Below are 17429 nucleotides of genomic sequence, written 5' to 3' on the forward strand. Positions count from 1 at the left end.
ATAAATGTAATATTTTTGCCATAATACAAAACGAGAAAGAATCAAGTTATTACAAAAGTACTTCTTATAACATGAAAGTTGTAAAACCTTATTTGATTTTGATTTGAATCCGAAAATGTCTACTGCATCCTTTCCTTAATTTAAAGCATTGTTTTCACAACTATTTTTGTATTCATTCAAAACCATGACGTGAAAAAAAAAATTGTTGTACAAAATAGTTCTTTAACATGAAAGTGACGCTGTACGAGAGGACTGACTATCTACATACACATAGGGTAAAAGTCTCGTAAGCCATTAAAAGGGCAGCCATGACCAACAAGGTCGTTACGCCAAGAAGAATATGAAAGTTGCAAAATCTTATTTGATAGAATTGCAAAATTTTACTTTGCCTATTGATTTGATTTTTCTTTATACCAAATTTGTATCTGGCACTTAACTACTACAGTTTTTGTAACATGTTACAACTTGCAAGCGATACAAAAAAAATTTCTACGTTAATTGCATTTTCTTCATTATTTTAACGTAAACCTAAAAGCTCATCGTAACCGGCAGTTTAACTGTTATACTTTACCCGTCTTTAAATACAAAATTTAATACCCTTTTCTAGGAATTTTAATCGCTTTTGGAAGTGGCATTACCCAGCGAGAAGAATAACACCGAAATGGACTTTTTCCTACAGCTTCCGCGGGAGAACTAAAAACGGACACCAACAACAAACTCTTATTGATTATTGTCTAATGTCAAAACAAAGACCCCAAAAGCACCATCTCATCATCAGCTCCATCATCAGCACCATCGTCATCGTCGAAGCGATCCGTGACGTTGTTCGCCCTTCGACAAGCGAAATCTCGTTGAAGTAGCCCGTCGATTGCGAGTTCTTTTTTTCCCCCGCCGCCTTACATAAGTCTAACAAACTCCAGATGTACGAAGCAGCGTACCGTACTTGCCCCACACACAGTCATCCGGCATGGATACCGAGACACACATGTGCTCCGTCACAGCGTTGATGATTATCGATCCCAGCGGGCGCTCGATGAAGTGCCGCTCCTGCTGCCGCCGGCTTCACGAAAATATCCACATCATCCATCATTTTCCCTGCGATTGAAATTACGACCGGGAAGGAAGGGACGGTAGCGCTTCCGTACCCCAGTAGCGATCTTAGAAATCTGCCCCGCACTGGCCAGGGAAAGCGAAACCCTCGGCCATCGGCACTTGAACTTATATGATCCGCTTTCCGTTCACCTACCCTTTTAAAGTACTGTAAGACACAATCTCGCTTCTTCCCGCGTTGGTAACGCCCTTCCTGAACTGCGTACACTGTCTGCCGTGCGATCCTTTTAAGATGGCTTTCGCGAAACCGAAACACTGTGACAGGGAACACTCCCCTCCGCAATGGGAAATCCCCACCGGTGATTCTGAAACGTTTATCCTGGAGGGAGCGGGTGTGCAGAAGGAAATTCCCACACAAAACAACATGGCGCAACAAAAGGGGTTGTTGGCATCTTCCCTCTTCGATGGCGATGGCTGAAATAATATTGATAGCACCAATCAAGCGCGTCGTCCATGCGAGGAAACGGGGAGGGCGGGAGGGAAAAAAAGTAAGATGGGGGAACGGCCGGAATAAGACAAATGATGATGATGATGATCATGGTGATAGTGGTGGGGGTGATGAAATAGCAAAAATTGCGCATTGTCCAACCACGAAAGAGATCATGCGAACGAGGAAAGGGATAGCGGTAGAGAAAATCGATGAACTTCAGGAGACGGGCAACCCTTTTCCAACGGATTTTAGTCGATGGGGTCGCCCAGTACCCTTCGATCACGTCATCATGTTCAATGGACGTTTAATAAAATAATCAATACAGCTGATTACTTAAGAGATTTGAAATGGTTCTCAATACTTCTTCCACCATGTAATGCATTTGAGTTCTTTTTTCTCATTAATTTTCCTGCAGTGTCCAAACGATCTCGTGGCTCGAATTGCGATTTTTCCACTTCTCCCGAGAACATCTGTAATCATCACCACGTCCGTGGATGATGTACGGAACCGCATCATCATATAGAAAATCATCATTCCCACATATGCCTGGGGGAAAATCGAGCAACCAAAGTGAATCTGGCAAACTGCCCAAACTCCTGGAGTTGAGCGAGCGTTCCTAGACATCTTCCATGTTTCCCGAAAATATTACCAACCTCGAGATTCTGGGCGACTCGAAACATGGGCAAACCCACACAAAGCCATCGGTGGCCAGTTGCGGGCGCTGGTGACAATGATGATGATTAATGGATGGCCATTTGTAATAAAATTAAGTCGTCCATTTTAGATTCAATCCCGGGGCCCGCCGTGGGCCGACAAGTAAAGATTCACACCGATGAATATGGTTTCTCAAGCAACACGAGCCTCCACCGGGGGGTCGTGCGCGGCCATTATTCACGGTGCTCGCACATCCACGAAACGATGGCCCCGGGAAGAGGGACCTAATCGTGTGGACTTGTTGAATTTCGGTCGTGGGAGAACGTATAAAAAATCTCATCTGTCGATCTATCAACGGTGGGGCGAAGATTGAAGATGGTGGGTCGAGGCTCTTGCACTCGGGAGTGACAAATCTACAGCGTGAAAAAAGTTGCTTTAAGTCAGTATTGAGGTTAAGTCGATAATTACACACAAAAATCAGAAAGGTGCTCGGTCACTTTGCCATGATGACTATTTCTTTTTTGGTGATTATGTTATCCAAAACCATAGTACAACGTCGTTACACTCGATGTGCTGTTTGACCAGCAATCAATATTCTTAACGCAGTCAAGGCATTGTTTTGATTAATTACTCAACTGACCTAATCAACAAATGATTGTTTGCAAAAGTCTTTTCAACACATAATTTTTCATGAAAAGAATAAAATAATATGACGAAAACATCAACCATTTACATCTTTTGTTTAAATAAACATTCTCGAAACATAAAAAGTAAAAAATCAACGTATAACAGTTAACAAGCTTGAAAACCAAAACAAAGCCATAAGTGTAGGAAACAAAATAGATATCGCAAATTTGATACCACACCATCTATAAGTTCGGTTTGGAAAAATAATATAAAGTCAGGATGAACAACAAAGAACAGAAATTAAAAAATTTGAATTCTCTGAAGGCTACTCCCATTTCTTTTATTAAAAAAAAACTGTGCGCGGTAGCCTACCTCGAATTCAACAGTTCCTTAACGGTACCCAGCAAAAGTATCCTGATCGCATTAAAGCATTACAGTTCATCACATTATCAGAGACCGATTTTCCCTCCGCACAAAGGCCAGATAGTCACTGTTGCATCCGAAAAAGAGCGAATTACAACGAAAAAGGAATACGATCAATGGCGACCATCTTGGCCTGGCTCGAAATCTCGATACTTCGTCCCGAGGCTGCTCGAAACAGAAAGTCATCAAATTAAGCTAATGACTCGACTATTATCGTGCCTTCGTCGGGCTTTTCAGTGACGGCGTGGTCAGTGCAGACCTGCTTTGCGCCGGCCGGAAACGAACCGCGGCGAACAGCGGAAAAACATTGATCGAAAGTGGAAACATCCGCATCCGGGGCAACGGGGACGAACGAGAGAGAAAAACGATCGATAGGTCGCATCGAAAGAATTACATGCTACGCGTGTGTGTTGTGTGTAAACCAACCACGTACGAATAGGCGCAACATGTTACTTTTTTGGCATCAGTTCCATCGGCACGCATGGTTATCGGTTCCCGACGTAGATCGCCAAAAATCGAAGCGAGAAACCTCAGCAGACATTCGTATGTTTGTAGAGTGTCGTGATTTGATTTAACGATATGATTTTTATTTCGTTCCAAGTTCTTGTTTGTAAATCCAATTGGCAGAGATGCTTCGTTGGGGACCATATTCAAACCCAAAAGATTTGATGATTTAGAATATGAAGAGGTTATAGAGCATTTTCACCGTTCTACAGAAAAGAAAACTCAAACAAACAATTAAATTATGAGTACCAATAACAACTAATAAATAACTAGTCAAACATTTACAACCTCATTTTTAATTCAAACTTCAAACCTCACCCCTTTGAATGAAAAAAATATGAAGTTAATTTTTGATTTTTGAAGTTTGATGTAACTAAATTTAAGAAACTCCACGATTTTCCTAGTGGTTGAATGGATCATTAAATAAACAATGATTGCAAATTGTTTGTGAGTAAACCATGTTATAACACTTACATTTGTCCAGCTATAGTAGTTGCTAGTTTTGCTCTTTTTGATGTAAGTTTATAGTAATCCGTAAGAGATTTTAATTTTTTTTAATGTCTGAATTTAATGTCGGACGGAAATAAAACCCCAAAAGAAGCTACTGAGAAAATAAAATACAATTAAAGTAAGAAATCTTCAAAACGAGTCACATGACATAAAAACACGTATGGATTCTTGAAGCAAGTTGATAGAAACATATTTTATATTATTAGCACATTCTAATTCGAATGTTTTGTAACAATAGTGGGATAATTTCGAAGCTTGCAGTTAAACACAAAATAATCCACACTCTCGGCTTATCACATGTCAACGTTTGGTGAGATTGTTTGAAATAAATCATGGCCTAAGGTTAAGCAAAAAATTACGACACTCACTCGCTTTTCCATTTTCCACCCCTTATCAGCAACAGCGTGCAGCAGCGCGTGCCATCTCGGCCATTCCTTTCCCGGCTCGCAAGCACTTCCCGCTGTCGCTGCTCTGATGGTCCTTGCCTGGAAATTGCTTGCCATCGTTAGGCCAACCCTAGACCACCGTTTCATTAATGGAGTTCTGTGCGGCACCCGTAACGCACACTTTATGGTCAATATGTGAGGATTTGCACCCACGGAATCTGTCAGCACGTTTCGAGTACGTGGCGACGGCCGTCCTCGGAATCCGGCGACGGAGCTCATTCGGCCGGGCTTGAGTGTCCGTTCTTCGTGCATTACGTTTTTTTTTTTCGTTGCCCAGTCGGCAACACTCCATTCGACCGTTACGGGTCTGGCGTACGGGGCCTAGTGACGGACCGCAGTGGTAATGACACGGGACCGGCCAAGAGTCCACCATCCGGCGCAGGCAGTAAATCTACGGATCATGTAGCAAATTTATCATTTGGTTTGGGATTGTCAGGTCGCTCGATTCACGCTTTAACGACTCATCCGTTAGCGTTAGTGGGAAATCGGTGGACGGGTGCGAAGGCTTGCACGGGGCGTGTACGTGTACGCAGTCGCGTGAAAAGCTGAAATTAGGAGGCCAAACCCATCAACCGGCTAGGAGCGTCGGCTACGGACGGCCTGGCGGAAGAAGCCTCAAGTTCAAGGGATTGCGGTCGTCGCGATGAGTACACGTTGTCGTGCGTGTTTTGCGTGAATGAGAGTGGACTTAACCGGCTGTACCGCATGCTGCTAAGGATGGTCATATGATTGGATTGTAACCAAGAGGCTACTGTAGCACTTCAGTGGCTTTCATCGTACGACTACAAATATCTTGAACACGACCATTTTAAGGCCAGGATAATCTCAAATTATTCTCTGAAAATTAGTTATTCTGGAGTATCTATGAAAGATTGTTAAATGTAATTAATAAAATCAAATTATCAAATCAATTTTAGCCATATTATTCGACTAATAACTATTTTGTATTCAAAGCACGTGCCGTATCATGTTTCCTGCATATCAATTATGCAAACAGGTAATTTAATAAGAAAGTCAAAGGCATTTCTATATTCCTTAACGGATGCTTGACAAGTTTAAATAAAATGTTCAACCTAAAACATCGAGTCTGCATGGTTTCCAGCGGAAAACCTTGGAATCACAATGACAAAAATACTAGATGAAATTGCAAATGCTTTGAATGTAATTGATCGTTGAACTGAGCCGAATTGATTGGCAACATAGTAATGAATTACAGATGCAAATTAAATGAAACACTCAAAACGAATGTCCCAGACTTATCTAAAGGAGACTCGATTCTATTAGATAGTGTGCACTAACGTATTGATTTTATCTACCGTCTGAATGAGACCGAGAAGCAGATGGCAAAGCAAACAGAACTCTGCGTACGAAAGAGGTTTTATAATCAATCAACATATGCTGCCTCCACTGATGTGATCCAAACGATATTGGATTGGATATCAAAACAGCATTTTCATTATCAAACGATTTCTAGAAAATGTATTCTGCCGTTAAGAGAATTTATGACACAAGGTTTAATTGGCGTACATTTCCAGTTGCACAAACTCGTTTTAATCAGGACTCGCAGTAAATTCAATAAAGAAAATCACAGTGATTTTCGTATTACTACGGGTTTCTGAGAATTGCTTGATCTTGCAAAAAAAAACGGATACTGATTAAAAGTATATTACGCTTTATTAATGAACAGGACACTTCTACCCCACATGCATTCATTACAGATTATTCTAGAGAAGATTATAAGCTAAATAAGAAAGACAGCTGCTTGTTTACTGTGAAGCTGATTCTTTTAATCTCCACAATAATTGGCTAATATTAAAGATACAAACAAGCTCATCTCTTCGTGAGCTAATATTTTGTGTGGGGAGAAAAAGATTTAATCTCAAAAACGAAGGTTTGACGATCCATACACGAATTCCAGCCTATATGTCTGGAGTTTACTCCAAAGTTGGTCGTGCATTGCAAGTTATGTAAAATATATTCATTTATTCCCCGGGTAAACTTTAACCGTCGCTCGGGAAACGACCGGGGTTTCATCGCAAATGCTGGAGACACACGCTTTGCTAACTAGGCCCGATACGAAAAACCACCTTTTGTGGTACCACCAGCCAACGTTGCGTAGCACTACGGATATTAGGACACATTTCCCCCTCCCAATTGATGGGTTCGATATTATCTCTTCGTAAAATACGATTCAATCGGCCTCGGCGAATCAATAGTCGACCGCGTAAAGGTCACAAAACGGCGTTTTTGTGCCCTACGTTGTTCAACGAAAGAGTGATACTGCAGATCCCGAAGGAGCCAGTTCAACCTCAACACAACAAACAAATCCGAACGATGGCGTAAAAGAAACCGCAAATAATCTATCCCGCACTCAGCCCGCACATCGGGATCCACCCGTTGCCTATGCCGTTTATGGACGAAAATCCCCCGGAAGCATCTTCCAGTCCTGAAATACAGACTTCCCCAAAGTACTTCTCATACCTTGTCAACGAAACGTTTCGTTGTTTCGCTCCTGCTCTACTTCCAAAATCACTTCGTAACGATGCGATGCGGGAGCCGACTGCGGCACTCGCTTAAAGCCGTCAAAGTATACTTTCTGCTCACTTTTGTAAAATTGCTTCCCTCGTCTCGTAAGAAGCTCCATCAGCCGATGGACTGGAAATTGCCCTCGGAGTAGATAGTCCCGGGAAACGCGTACGAAAAAGCCTCGCCAGTTTCCCGTGTCAATTTTTCCGGGAAGAACTACGATGTTCCCTTACCATTTCCGGGGTTTCCTGCGTTCGCCAAGATCTTAATAAATAAATATATCTATAGCAAGCAAACAACGTGTAGGTGGCCGTTTCATGAGTCAATCAGTTGACTGGTATAGAGCCCATCCGCCATGGTTTTGAATACCAACCACCCTGAGGCCTAACCTTCTACGATGAAAATTACTATTTTCCTGCATCGGCTCCATGCGTTGGTTCTACTTAAAATGTCCATGGAATGTGTCTACCACTCTAAAATTTCTGCGGAAATCTGCCTACCACTTCAGGCCAGATTTCCCCCAGGACTCCCAAGGGTTCGTTCGTTGGGGTCGGGCTTGATCGGTCAGGCGGTACTAATCCGGTAATAGGAGGGAAGCGAACGCACCACTGGCTGCTGCTAAAAATATCCAAATTTCGAGCTCAATGTTCCCACGGGTGAGTGGAATCTGCTCGTTGCGCCCCTTAGCTCGCATCGGTCGGGTTGGACAAGGATCCGGTTGTAAGCGAATATGGTAAGGATGGTTTGAAAAAAAGGATTTTGTTTTAAATCGCACATCCACCCTCTCACTTCCTATCTCCAGTTCGGGGACTCCAAATAACGGCATTGGCGCACTACAGCCTGGTTCCGAGAAAGAAAAGCACGAAACGAATAGAAAATCATTTTGAACACACGACTCGTTCTAATGCGTGTTGGAAATTTGCGTTGCTTCATAATAAATGCGCGGCATTGTGGAATTATGTTTGACTAAGTGACATATGAATGCCAACCTTCGGGAAATGGAAGCATATAACTGGGAATACTTTCCCGGGATATAGCCGTCAACTTCGGTTTATTGTCAGTGCAGATCTACCGCACAATCAACTCTGATCAAACGATGTTCCCTGCTTCCCTGCTTGATATACACATGCTTTCACAGAATCAAAAATTATATGAAAAAAAAGGAACATCAAACGCTTTGGACAGAATCGCAGACATTGTCAAACAAAGAACTTTTCTTAATAGAAATATATATACAAGATGAGTTGGTTGGTGCTTTACACATGTTTAACTGTATAGATTATCGTGGTATTTGAGAAAGAGTGTCCTTTTAATACCATAACGTGATAAAATATCATTTGAATAATATAATGATATTTTGTATAGATAATTGCATATCAAAATGAAAGTACTGAATGTTCCTTAATTGATTCTTCAATTTATTGCATTCCCACTATTTACAGTTATCATTTGCAAAAATGTTATTCACATTAAAAAAACAATATTTTCCTGAACATTTTTGCTCTTATTGTGTTTTATACTCAATCCTAAAAAGCTACAGCTATAGCAAATACATTTCATAGAAAAAAATAAATGAAACAAACGTTGGATTCTACAAGTCAGTAAACGGATGAAAAACGGGCAAATTTCAATTTTGTAGAGAAACATTCCGTCCCCCGTGGGGCCTTGCATTTGTACGGCCTTCGGGCATAGTATCGGTATCTGATCGTGCCCATTGCTGAAAGATGCCCCCGCCATTACCCTCGTGGGGGTCAACTTGGAGAAGTCAATTCGCAAGCACGCACGGACCACATCGGAACATTTCAATTAATCCACCACTGCTACCCACCCGACCAAGCAAAGGGTTCGCCTGACAGGCCTGCCGGGAAAAGGTTTTTACCAGCCTGCTTCGTCTTATTTACCTTCCATGTTTTCCCCGGTTCCAGCTGAGCGCTCGCAGACAATCACCGTGGCAGAGGAGCATTTGATCGTGCTGCTAAGCTTTCCCACCTACCACCCTTAAGCGGGTTTCCGGTTGCACTTTGCTCGCGAGCAGCAGGGCAAACTTCCCTAGGAAAAGATCGCCCTGAGATTTGAAAACCTTTCTTTAGGGCTTTTTTACGATGCTACACTTGGGGCCCATCGCGAACCAAACTGACGCCTGCAAGAGCCGCTAGGAACGCAAATAAACCATTCACTCATGCCACAAATCGGAACCCTCGAGACGTGATGTTGTTTTCCGTTTCGAACAGAGCAAAAAGAAGTGCCACGGGGAAAATAATCAACCATCCACAACAAACAACGCAAAGCGGGCCCAATCCATAGAGATCCTCGTGGCGGGAGGTGAGTTCCGCGGAGGAAAAGAAAACCGAAAGCGCCACCGAAAACACAAAACAAACGGCACAGTTTGGGCAAATTGGGAAAGCAGGCCAACGCACGCCTTTAAATGAAATCTCAAATCCCCTTTTACCCTTATCGTTCGAATGCGATCGCAATCCCATAACCTTGCCCAAGATTAAATAAAGGAGATTTAAAACGAGCATCAATTTCCCCATAACCTTAGACCAGCGCCATTTTGCCAGCCCCGTTTGGCCATTTTATCAGTGGCTTCTTGCCTTTTTCTAGATGACAGGAAAATTTCCACAGTCTCACATCTTCCTAGCACCTTGGACTGTTTGCGATTATGATCCTGTTCGTTGGTGTACGCTATCTGTCGGATAACTCTTTGTACCTGTGTATGCTTACTCCTTTATATATTGTAAACAGCTGTGGATGGCCAAATACATCGCAAAGAAATTAAAGAATTCAAGGGTTCCATGAAATACTTACAGAAGATCACTCACACTTTCATATCACAAGAATGAAAATTTAATTCCACAAGAACCGTAAAACTCCACCTAAACAAGCCGTCTATCCACCGAAGGGTTCAACTTTTGCACTGTCAGTTTCCGCCACACACACAAAAGGTTCATTTTCCTCTCGACACCCTGCGGAACTACGCTTTGGTGGAGGTTTCTTTCGAACAGATTCCGTTACCGTCCGCTCCGGGACTTTCGTTGCCTTTCGGCGCCCTCGCGCCCTGTGCAAGAGGATTCTTTTAACTCGCAGATCCAGCGCCTCGCCACGCTGCACAGAAAAAAAACCACAAACAAAACGAAAAACATTATTCAACCAAGGTTTTTGTTCGCTTTTGTTTGCTTTCAATCTTATCGTGAAATCGCAACGCTTAGAAGCGGAATTTTCCTCCGAATGTCCTGCAGGAACCCAACCAGGCAGCGGAGGGTCTCTGACGGAGCCTTTCGTTTCTGCCAAGGCGAAGTTACTGAAAGCGTTGAAAAAGTATGTAACCCTTCCCGTTTCCTTTTGTTATTGAATTTGTTTTGGCTTTACGGAACACATAACTTAACTTATCTTGATTAAAAACCGCATAGATGAATGTATTTACAGCAACAAGCTAATCTCAGAGATAGAGAGGATAGAAAAATGAGATGTAGAATGAAAAACAATGCCACTGGGAAAGCTTCAGTGAAATAGGAATTATTACAAATACAAATGCACCCAGCATTACTGTCAGATTTATAGAAAACGTGCTTGCTTAGGAAAACAGTGTACCGGTTGAACAATATGAAACAGACTTACTGAAAGCTTCCGAGAATGGTTAGTCAGAGGAAGTATAGAAAGGAACTTTAAATTTCAAATATTTATATAATTGGGCAAAATTGGGAGTTTTTTAATTCCTTGTGGCAATATACCGACGAAACCTCGTATGAAATCAAATCAGAAAAGTATTTATAGAAGCATAATAAAAGCTGTCAAATTTGCAATCCAATTTATTCGAATTGCACCGTTTAAAATGATTAATAAATCAACTAAAAATATTAGAATCTATCAAAGCATGGATCATGAGTGGCCAACAAATCCAAGCATAAAACTAACCCGGAAAATCTGGACGATGGAACAATCCAACTGGACAGATCAATTTCCGCAACATCTCTGAAAAATCAAACATACCGGAAACAGACACAAACGGAAATTCAGTACCAACTTTGGCCAGCAAGCAAACACCAATCCGAGTTGCATCTAGTTATGGGGTTTGTTTTCTTAGAGAACAAAGTAAAAGACAAGAGCCACGGTCAACTCCAATTTCCCGACTTGTGATGCAGTGCAGAGGCGGCACAGGAGGCTAGAAACGTGCTAGACGAAGGTACGACCTGGCAGTGGGGAAAAATGCAACGTCGGAGATTGTTTGAGCTAAACAGAACGAACAGGACAACAGAATTAACAGGGGAGGAAAAGCAAAAGAAAAACCGGTCCGACAAACTGCTGAAGCTGCGACGGACTGCAGCAGTTCGTATCAATTCGTTTTGGTGTCGGGGCGACATGTCGCCAGCACGGAGCACAGAACGGACAACTTTTCACCAGTCCTTTTATTCACTCCTTCCCTTTTTTTCCGATTGCTTGCTATCTCCTCTCGATTGCTCCGTGACCATTTCGTACGTCGTCCAGCCAGCGAAAAACACTCCCCGTACGTTCCTTCGGGCGCTGCAAACCAATGTGGTTATGAAAGTAAAATTTCATTCCTCGGAAAACCGAGCGTATCGTATTTCGGTCAAATTGTGACACAAAATGGTTCTTCGGAGCTAACTTTTACGGTTTCTGATAAACGAATGGTGAATCGTCGACCGAAGCTCATCCGCACGGACGTAAATGCTCGTTCTCCGGCGAGTTAAAGTTCGCTGACGATAAATTGTGTTTACCAAATGGAACTTTCTATGAAATCGTTTTCAGGCGATTTCTTATATTTTTCAAACTTTATGCAGCCTTCAAATGAAATTGAATGTTCCATTCTCGCATGCGAAATATTTCGAAAAGCTGATATGCAGGTCACACTCTTTTAAAAAAATGGTTCACACAAATTCCACTGTTCATTTTATTTCCCATAGAAATATAGTTTCACGACTTTTGCTCAAATTCAATCATTGGTATTTAGTCTTTATAAAATAAAGTAACTCTTGAACATCAGGTCGTAAAGCAAAAAAAAAACCCTTTGGGCCAGATAGTTGAACCCAACAGGTCATCCATTTTATGTCGCACCGTCAAATCCTAAAGGGCAAAGGTCAGTGCTCATCCCGAATGCCAATTTAGGTATCCTCGTCAGCTTGCTGAAGCTACTCGACGCTGAACAATTGAATGTATAAATGTTAATAAATGCACCTGTCAACACCACATGTAATTGGACCAATCGATCGAATCCAAACGCCAGTGTTCGTACCGCGAAAGAGAGTTCAGAGTGTAGCTGCGAATCTCCGACTAAAAAGCACTGGCATATACTTATTTCGGATATCCACTTCGAAAAATAAAGCATCCCGCCCCCGGGGTCATTGGGCTACGATAAAAACCCTTCCATGAATGGTACGGGTGAATGAAGCGAGTGTCAAACGTATCTGTCCTGTGGAAGTGGTGTTCCCTCGAAACCCTACCAGTACCGAGATCGAGAAGGGAATCATAGTTTTTCCCGAACACGGTTGTCCCTTGGGAAAGCTCCACCGGGTAGCCTGGAGCAGCGAATACCCATCGAGGAAGGAGCCGGTTCGGTAAAAGGTTTGTTTGTTGCCGCCCGGTATGTAGTTGTCATATTTTAACTCATTTGCTGTCAAACGATTTCCGATGCGGAAAAGGGTTAATTTGATGCCTTATCGAGGAGAGCTTTTCATGCGAATATTCTATTCATTGCGCTTGCTAACAAGGAATTTTTGCCGGGACATAAATATAAAAATTGCTTCATCCTACCTTCGCTCCGAACCGATACACATCATGGCTCGTTGAACCTCGGGAATCCCATCAGATACTATCGAGGAACTGATAAAATCTTTCACTTACATGCAATGCGGCACAATAAAGTTTTCGAGTGTAGTAAAATGTATTGACAAACAATGTACGAATACTTTATACGTTTTTAAAATAGACTAAATGTTTTACAAACTGCGCTTCACGAAGCTTAACACATGATGTCCAGCTAGGGAAGCAAAAAAAAGGACCAATTTTCAATTTAATGTTTAAAACTCCCGACAAGAGCTGCTGACGCCAAAGTGAAAGCTAGAAACTTCCTTCGGTGGTCCCATGCAAAATGGCTTCCTGTCAGCGTATCAATCTTCGACCACAGCCATCTACCTTCAATCGGGAAGGCGCTGAAGGATGGCGCGAACCCTTTAGAAGTGGAAAAAAATACGCAAAACATACCCTTGCAAACAAGCTAAAGGTAAAAGTGAGTAAACAAAAAAAAAAAAAAAAAAAACCGCCAAGCTACCTCAGCAAGCCGGTTAAAGATCTTCACCAGTGTTTGGAAAGCTGTCAGCTGAAAGTAGCTGTCAGCACTTCTCACAAAAGCTCCGACAAGGTTCGACGAGGGAAACCATACCCATCGGTTTCCCGATCGTCCAAATCATCGGGCTGACCCTTCCTAGATGGGACCGCTACAACAAACACTGCCCTTATTCGCCCACATCCACGTAGACGTGGCATGTAGGAACCGCTGAAGCGGTTTATTTCTAAAGCAAATTGCTGATTTGACGATCTCTATCTGCAGGAAAGGTGTGTCAGTTACGTGGGAAAAAGATGTTCAAACCCTAATGATAATGGAGCGTAGAAATAAACGTAGTTCAGTAATTTTGTGATTTGGAAAGTTTATCGAATATGATAAATGTAACTTTCTCAAACAACGCTTCATGTTTGCCTTAGACTTTAAACGTATACTAAACCAACTCTTCCGCGTTGACGTTATTAATACGAAAAAACGTCATTTTCACCGTATTAAAACTCTTTTTGTTTATTTCTAAACTAGCCAATGTGAATTTATTCCACCCCTTTTCGTTTAAGTTTAAACCATCATACACCAGTTTTTAAACAGTCTTTGGATGTGTTTTTGTCACACAAAACAAATGAATAAATTTTTCATACTTTTGTACCTAACACTTTGTGTCACACAACATAGACTTCCCTTTTCTATACCGTAACGTGGGATGATGATCCACAAACACGATTTACACTCTTTCCTGGCCTAATCAAATTTCCGGAAATATGATTTAACGAAGCGCACATTGAGGCAGCAAGTTTCTGCTCGTGACCCAACTCTTTATTTTGAACGGAACACATACGTGGGGGGACCCAAAAGTAACGGGAATCGGGTTGTAGGGAGACGAGGGGGAAAAGGGGATCGGGTTCAATATTTTATTTTAAAAGCTTAACATGTTCTTGATCAGTATGCAAAGTTTAGTTTCTGTAAGTGCATCCGCTAGTCTTTGAGAATTTTTTCAGTGTAACGGTTTTAGTGTTTTCGGCGATTTTGTGAGATGACCAAGTGAAACTGAGGTCAACCTCGTTCTGAGCTCCCCACAGCTTCAAAAGCGGACGAAAATGTTTCAGAAATCAACAATCTTGTTCAGCATTTGTTTATCCAGGATGGAGGATAAACTAAAAAAATCCACCAGGCAGATTTGAAAATGTTGAGGGAAAACTGGTTCTTCCACGAAACTGAGACCACGACAACGCACCTGCCCACAAAGCGCTGTCCGTGAGGCAGTTTTTGACCGAAAATGGCATGATACCGATTTTTCCATCCTGGAGGAACACATTCTGAACAAGGTTGTTGATTTTTGAAACATTTTCGTCCGCTTTTGAAGCTGTGGGGAGCTCAGAACGAGGTTGACCTCAGTTTCACTTGGTCATCTCACAAAATCGCCGAAAACACTAAAACCGTTACACTGAAAAAATTCTCAAAGACTAGCGGATGCACTTACAGAAACTAAACTTTGCATACTGATCAAGAACATGTTAAGCTTTTAAAATAAAATATTGAACCCGATCCCCTTTTCCCCCTCGTCTCCCTACAACCCGATTCCCGTTACTTTTGGGTCCCCCCACGTATTTCGTATCCGTTCGTATGTGGATATGGCAAAGAGACGTGTCAAATATAACTTTCTCTTGTCCAATCGTCACATGACAAAACGAGAAGAATTATTTGGCTCGTTCTGCAGTTTCTGTTCGCACGTTGCTATTTCACTGCTAACAAGTTGATCCGATTATGATCCATTCTCGCTTGCCGCTAAACGTTTGTCGTTCGACTGGTCGATTCTTTTGCTTCAATTATCAATATGCTAAATCAGCGACCGGTGATTCACATCCGGACCAGCACGTGGGACCAATGTTCCCGAAAAACGTTACCTACGTAATTAAAGAAAGCAGACTTACAAAGTGTCCACTTAATGGAATTATCACAACCATAGAAGAGGCCAACAATATTGTTTTGCACCTTGGCAGCAGTTCTGTCAACTGGCTATAAAAAAACAAAACTTGATCACGATATCAGTCCCGCCACCTTTCCATTTTTTAAACGTTTCAGTTCCTTTATCTGCTGAATCTTTTTTATTGACAGCAGTTTTTTTTTTAAATAAAACGCAAAGCTTGTCTCCCAAGTCTTCAAACAAGTCACCTGACTTTTCCAACTTGTTTAAGCTCTTAACGATTTTGAACAACATTTCCTTTGCTTCTTACAGCAATAGACAGCAGCCGAATGTCGGCAAAAGTTGAGCTAATTATCATAAAACCAAATGGATCAACTCGTCGGTGGGGCTAACATTGACCCGGAACGATTTCTTTGAATGCCACCAGCTTATTGCAGCACCCAATTTCACCATTCCCACCGGAAAGTTTACCGACTGATCTGTGGAAATGTGCCGCCTCAATGTTGTGTCCAGATTTTAATCTTTACCAACGTAATCGCTACAGTGAGCGTTCGCAGGTATTTTAAAAGAAAATATATTGCGAGAACCAGCGTCGAGCTGGAGAGACGCTTCCGTATGCTTATGGGGGTAGCTTTTGCTAAATATTTTAACAACATTGAGAAGTAACATCGATCCATCTCAAAATCAACCAGAAAATAAAAGATAAATGGAAAAAGATAAATACAAAACAATCTGATTGCAATTTTAATACTTTTAGTCATTTTTCTTTCGTTGATGCCCTTTAATATCACTCATCCCTCTTCCGCTTGACCGAACGAAGATGAATCCCACTGCTAATAAGATAGAAAAAGCAAGGAGATTCCTTCATCGATCCGCTTCCGTTGGCCACTCTTCTGGACACGCAATGTGTCACTCACTCTCCCTTCCACCCTACTCATCCAAGTATCCTCCAGGGATTTCTCACTTTCGACCCACCCTCAGAAAAGATTCAGCCCCGTGATTTCTGTCACCATCTGCCAGCGCGACCGTCACTCCCACTCGATTCTCCCGAACGGACGGACAGACAGACATGGCTGGACATTCGAAAGCACTTTACTTCTTGCTGCACCGAAACGAACGAAGGAGTGACGAAGTGGTGGAGGTGGTGAACAAAATTCGTGCGATGAAACGTGAAAGCTGTTCCGGGGTGCTCCTTCCGGACCGCTTTGTGTCGTTTCACTTTCCAGATAAAAGGTCGCACTTTCTCCCTTTTCCGGGCGGCGCGAGTTGCGGCAATGGAAAGCGATGAATAAAATTAAAAATAATAACACCAATCTTACATCCTGAATGGCGTACTTATTGCCGCCCGGGATGGCCCAGGACGCCCCGGAAAAGTAGTATCTTCCGCGGACGAACGCCCAGCACAAAGCGAAAGAAGGGGGTGGCGTTCTTAAGGCATCGACCGCTGACGACATTGGCGACGATGGCATCGAGTGATGGGTTTCCTTTGGAGCCGCGCTTTATTTCTCAATGCCCCTCTCCGTGTCCATTGCTTCCGCCAAGAGTACATTTCTACTTTGAATACTTCACATTTCATTCGCCTTATTTTACTTCCTGTCTGGAGGTAACAATATTCTGTTTTTTGCTCACCCTACTCTGAAGGACTTCAACCGAAAAACCGAAATTCATTCGCGTCCCACTTTTTCAGGCAAAACTTCAACTGGCCCAGGCCGGGCATGCAATTAACGCCAGTAAGCCCCAGCGCCGGAGGGGCTAGATGTGGGGGTTCATTCGAGTGGAAAATAATAAAATTAAATTAGACCACCAAAAATTAGATGGAATGCAGCGCGTGACGAAATGTTATTACGCTCTTTGTAATTTTTGGGGAGTGATGCCGAAGTACACAAATTAAGGGAAGGAAAACCTACCCTCTGGGGGAAACGGTCTTCATAATGTTGAATGGGGCCCAAACAGGACTGAATGATGGAAACAAACGAAGCA

The sequence above is a fragment of the Anopheles coustani genome, chromosome 3 (assembly GCF_943734705.1).
Source record: "Anopheles coustani chromosome 3, idAnoCousDA_361_x.2, whole genome shotgun sequence".
Taxonomy (NCBI): domain Eukaryota; kingdom Metazoa; phylum Arthropoda; class Insecta; order Diptera; family Culicidae; genus Anopheles; species Anopheles coustani.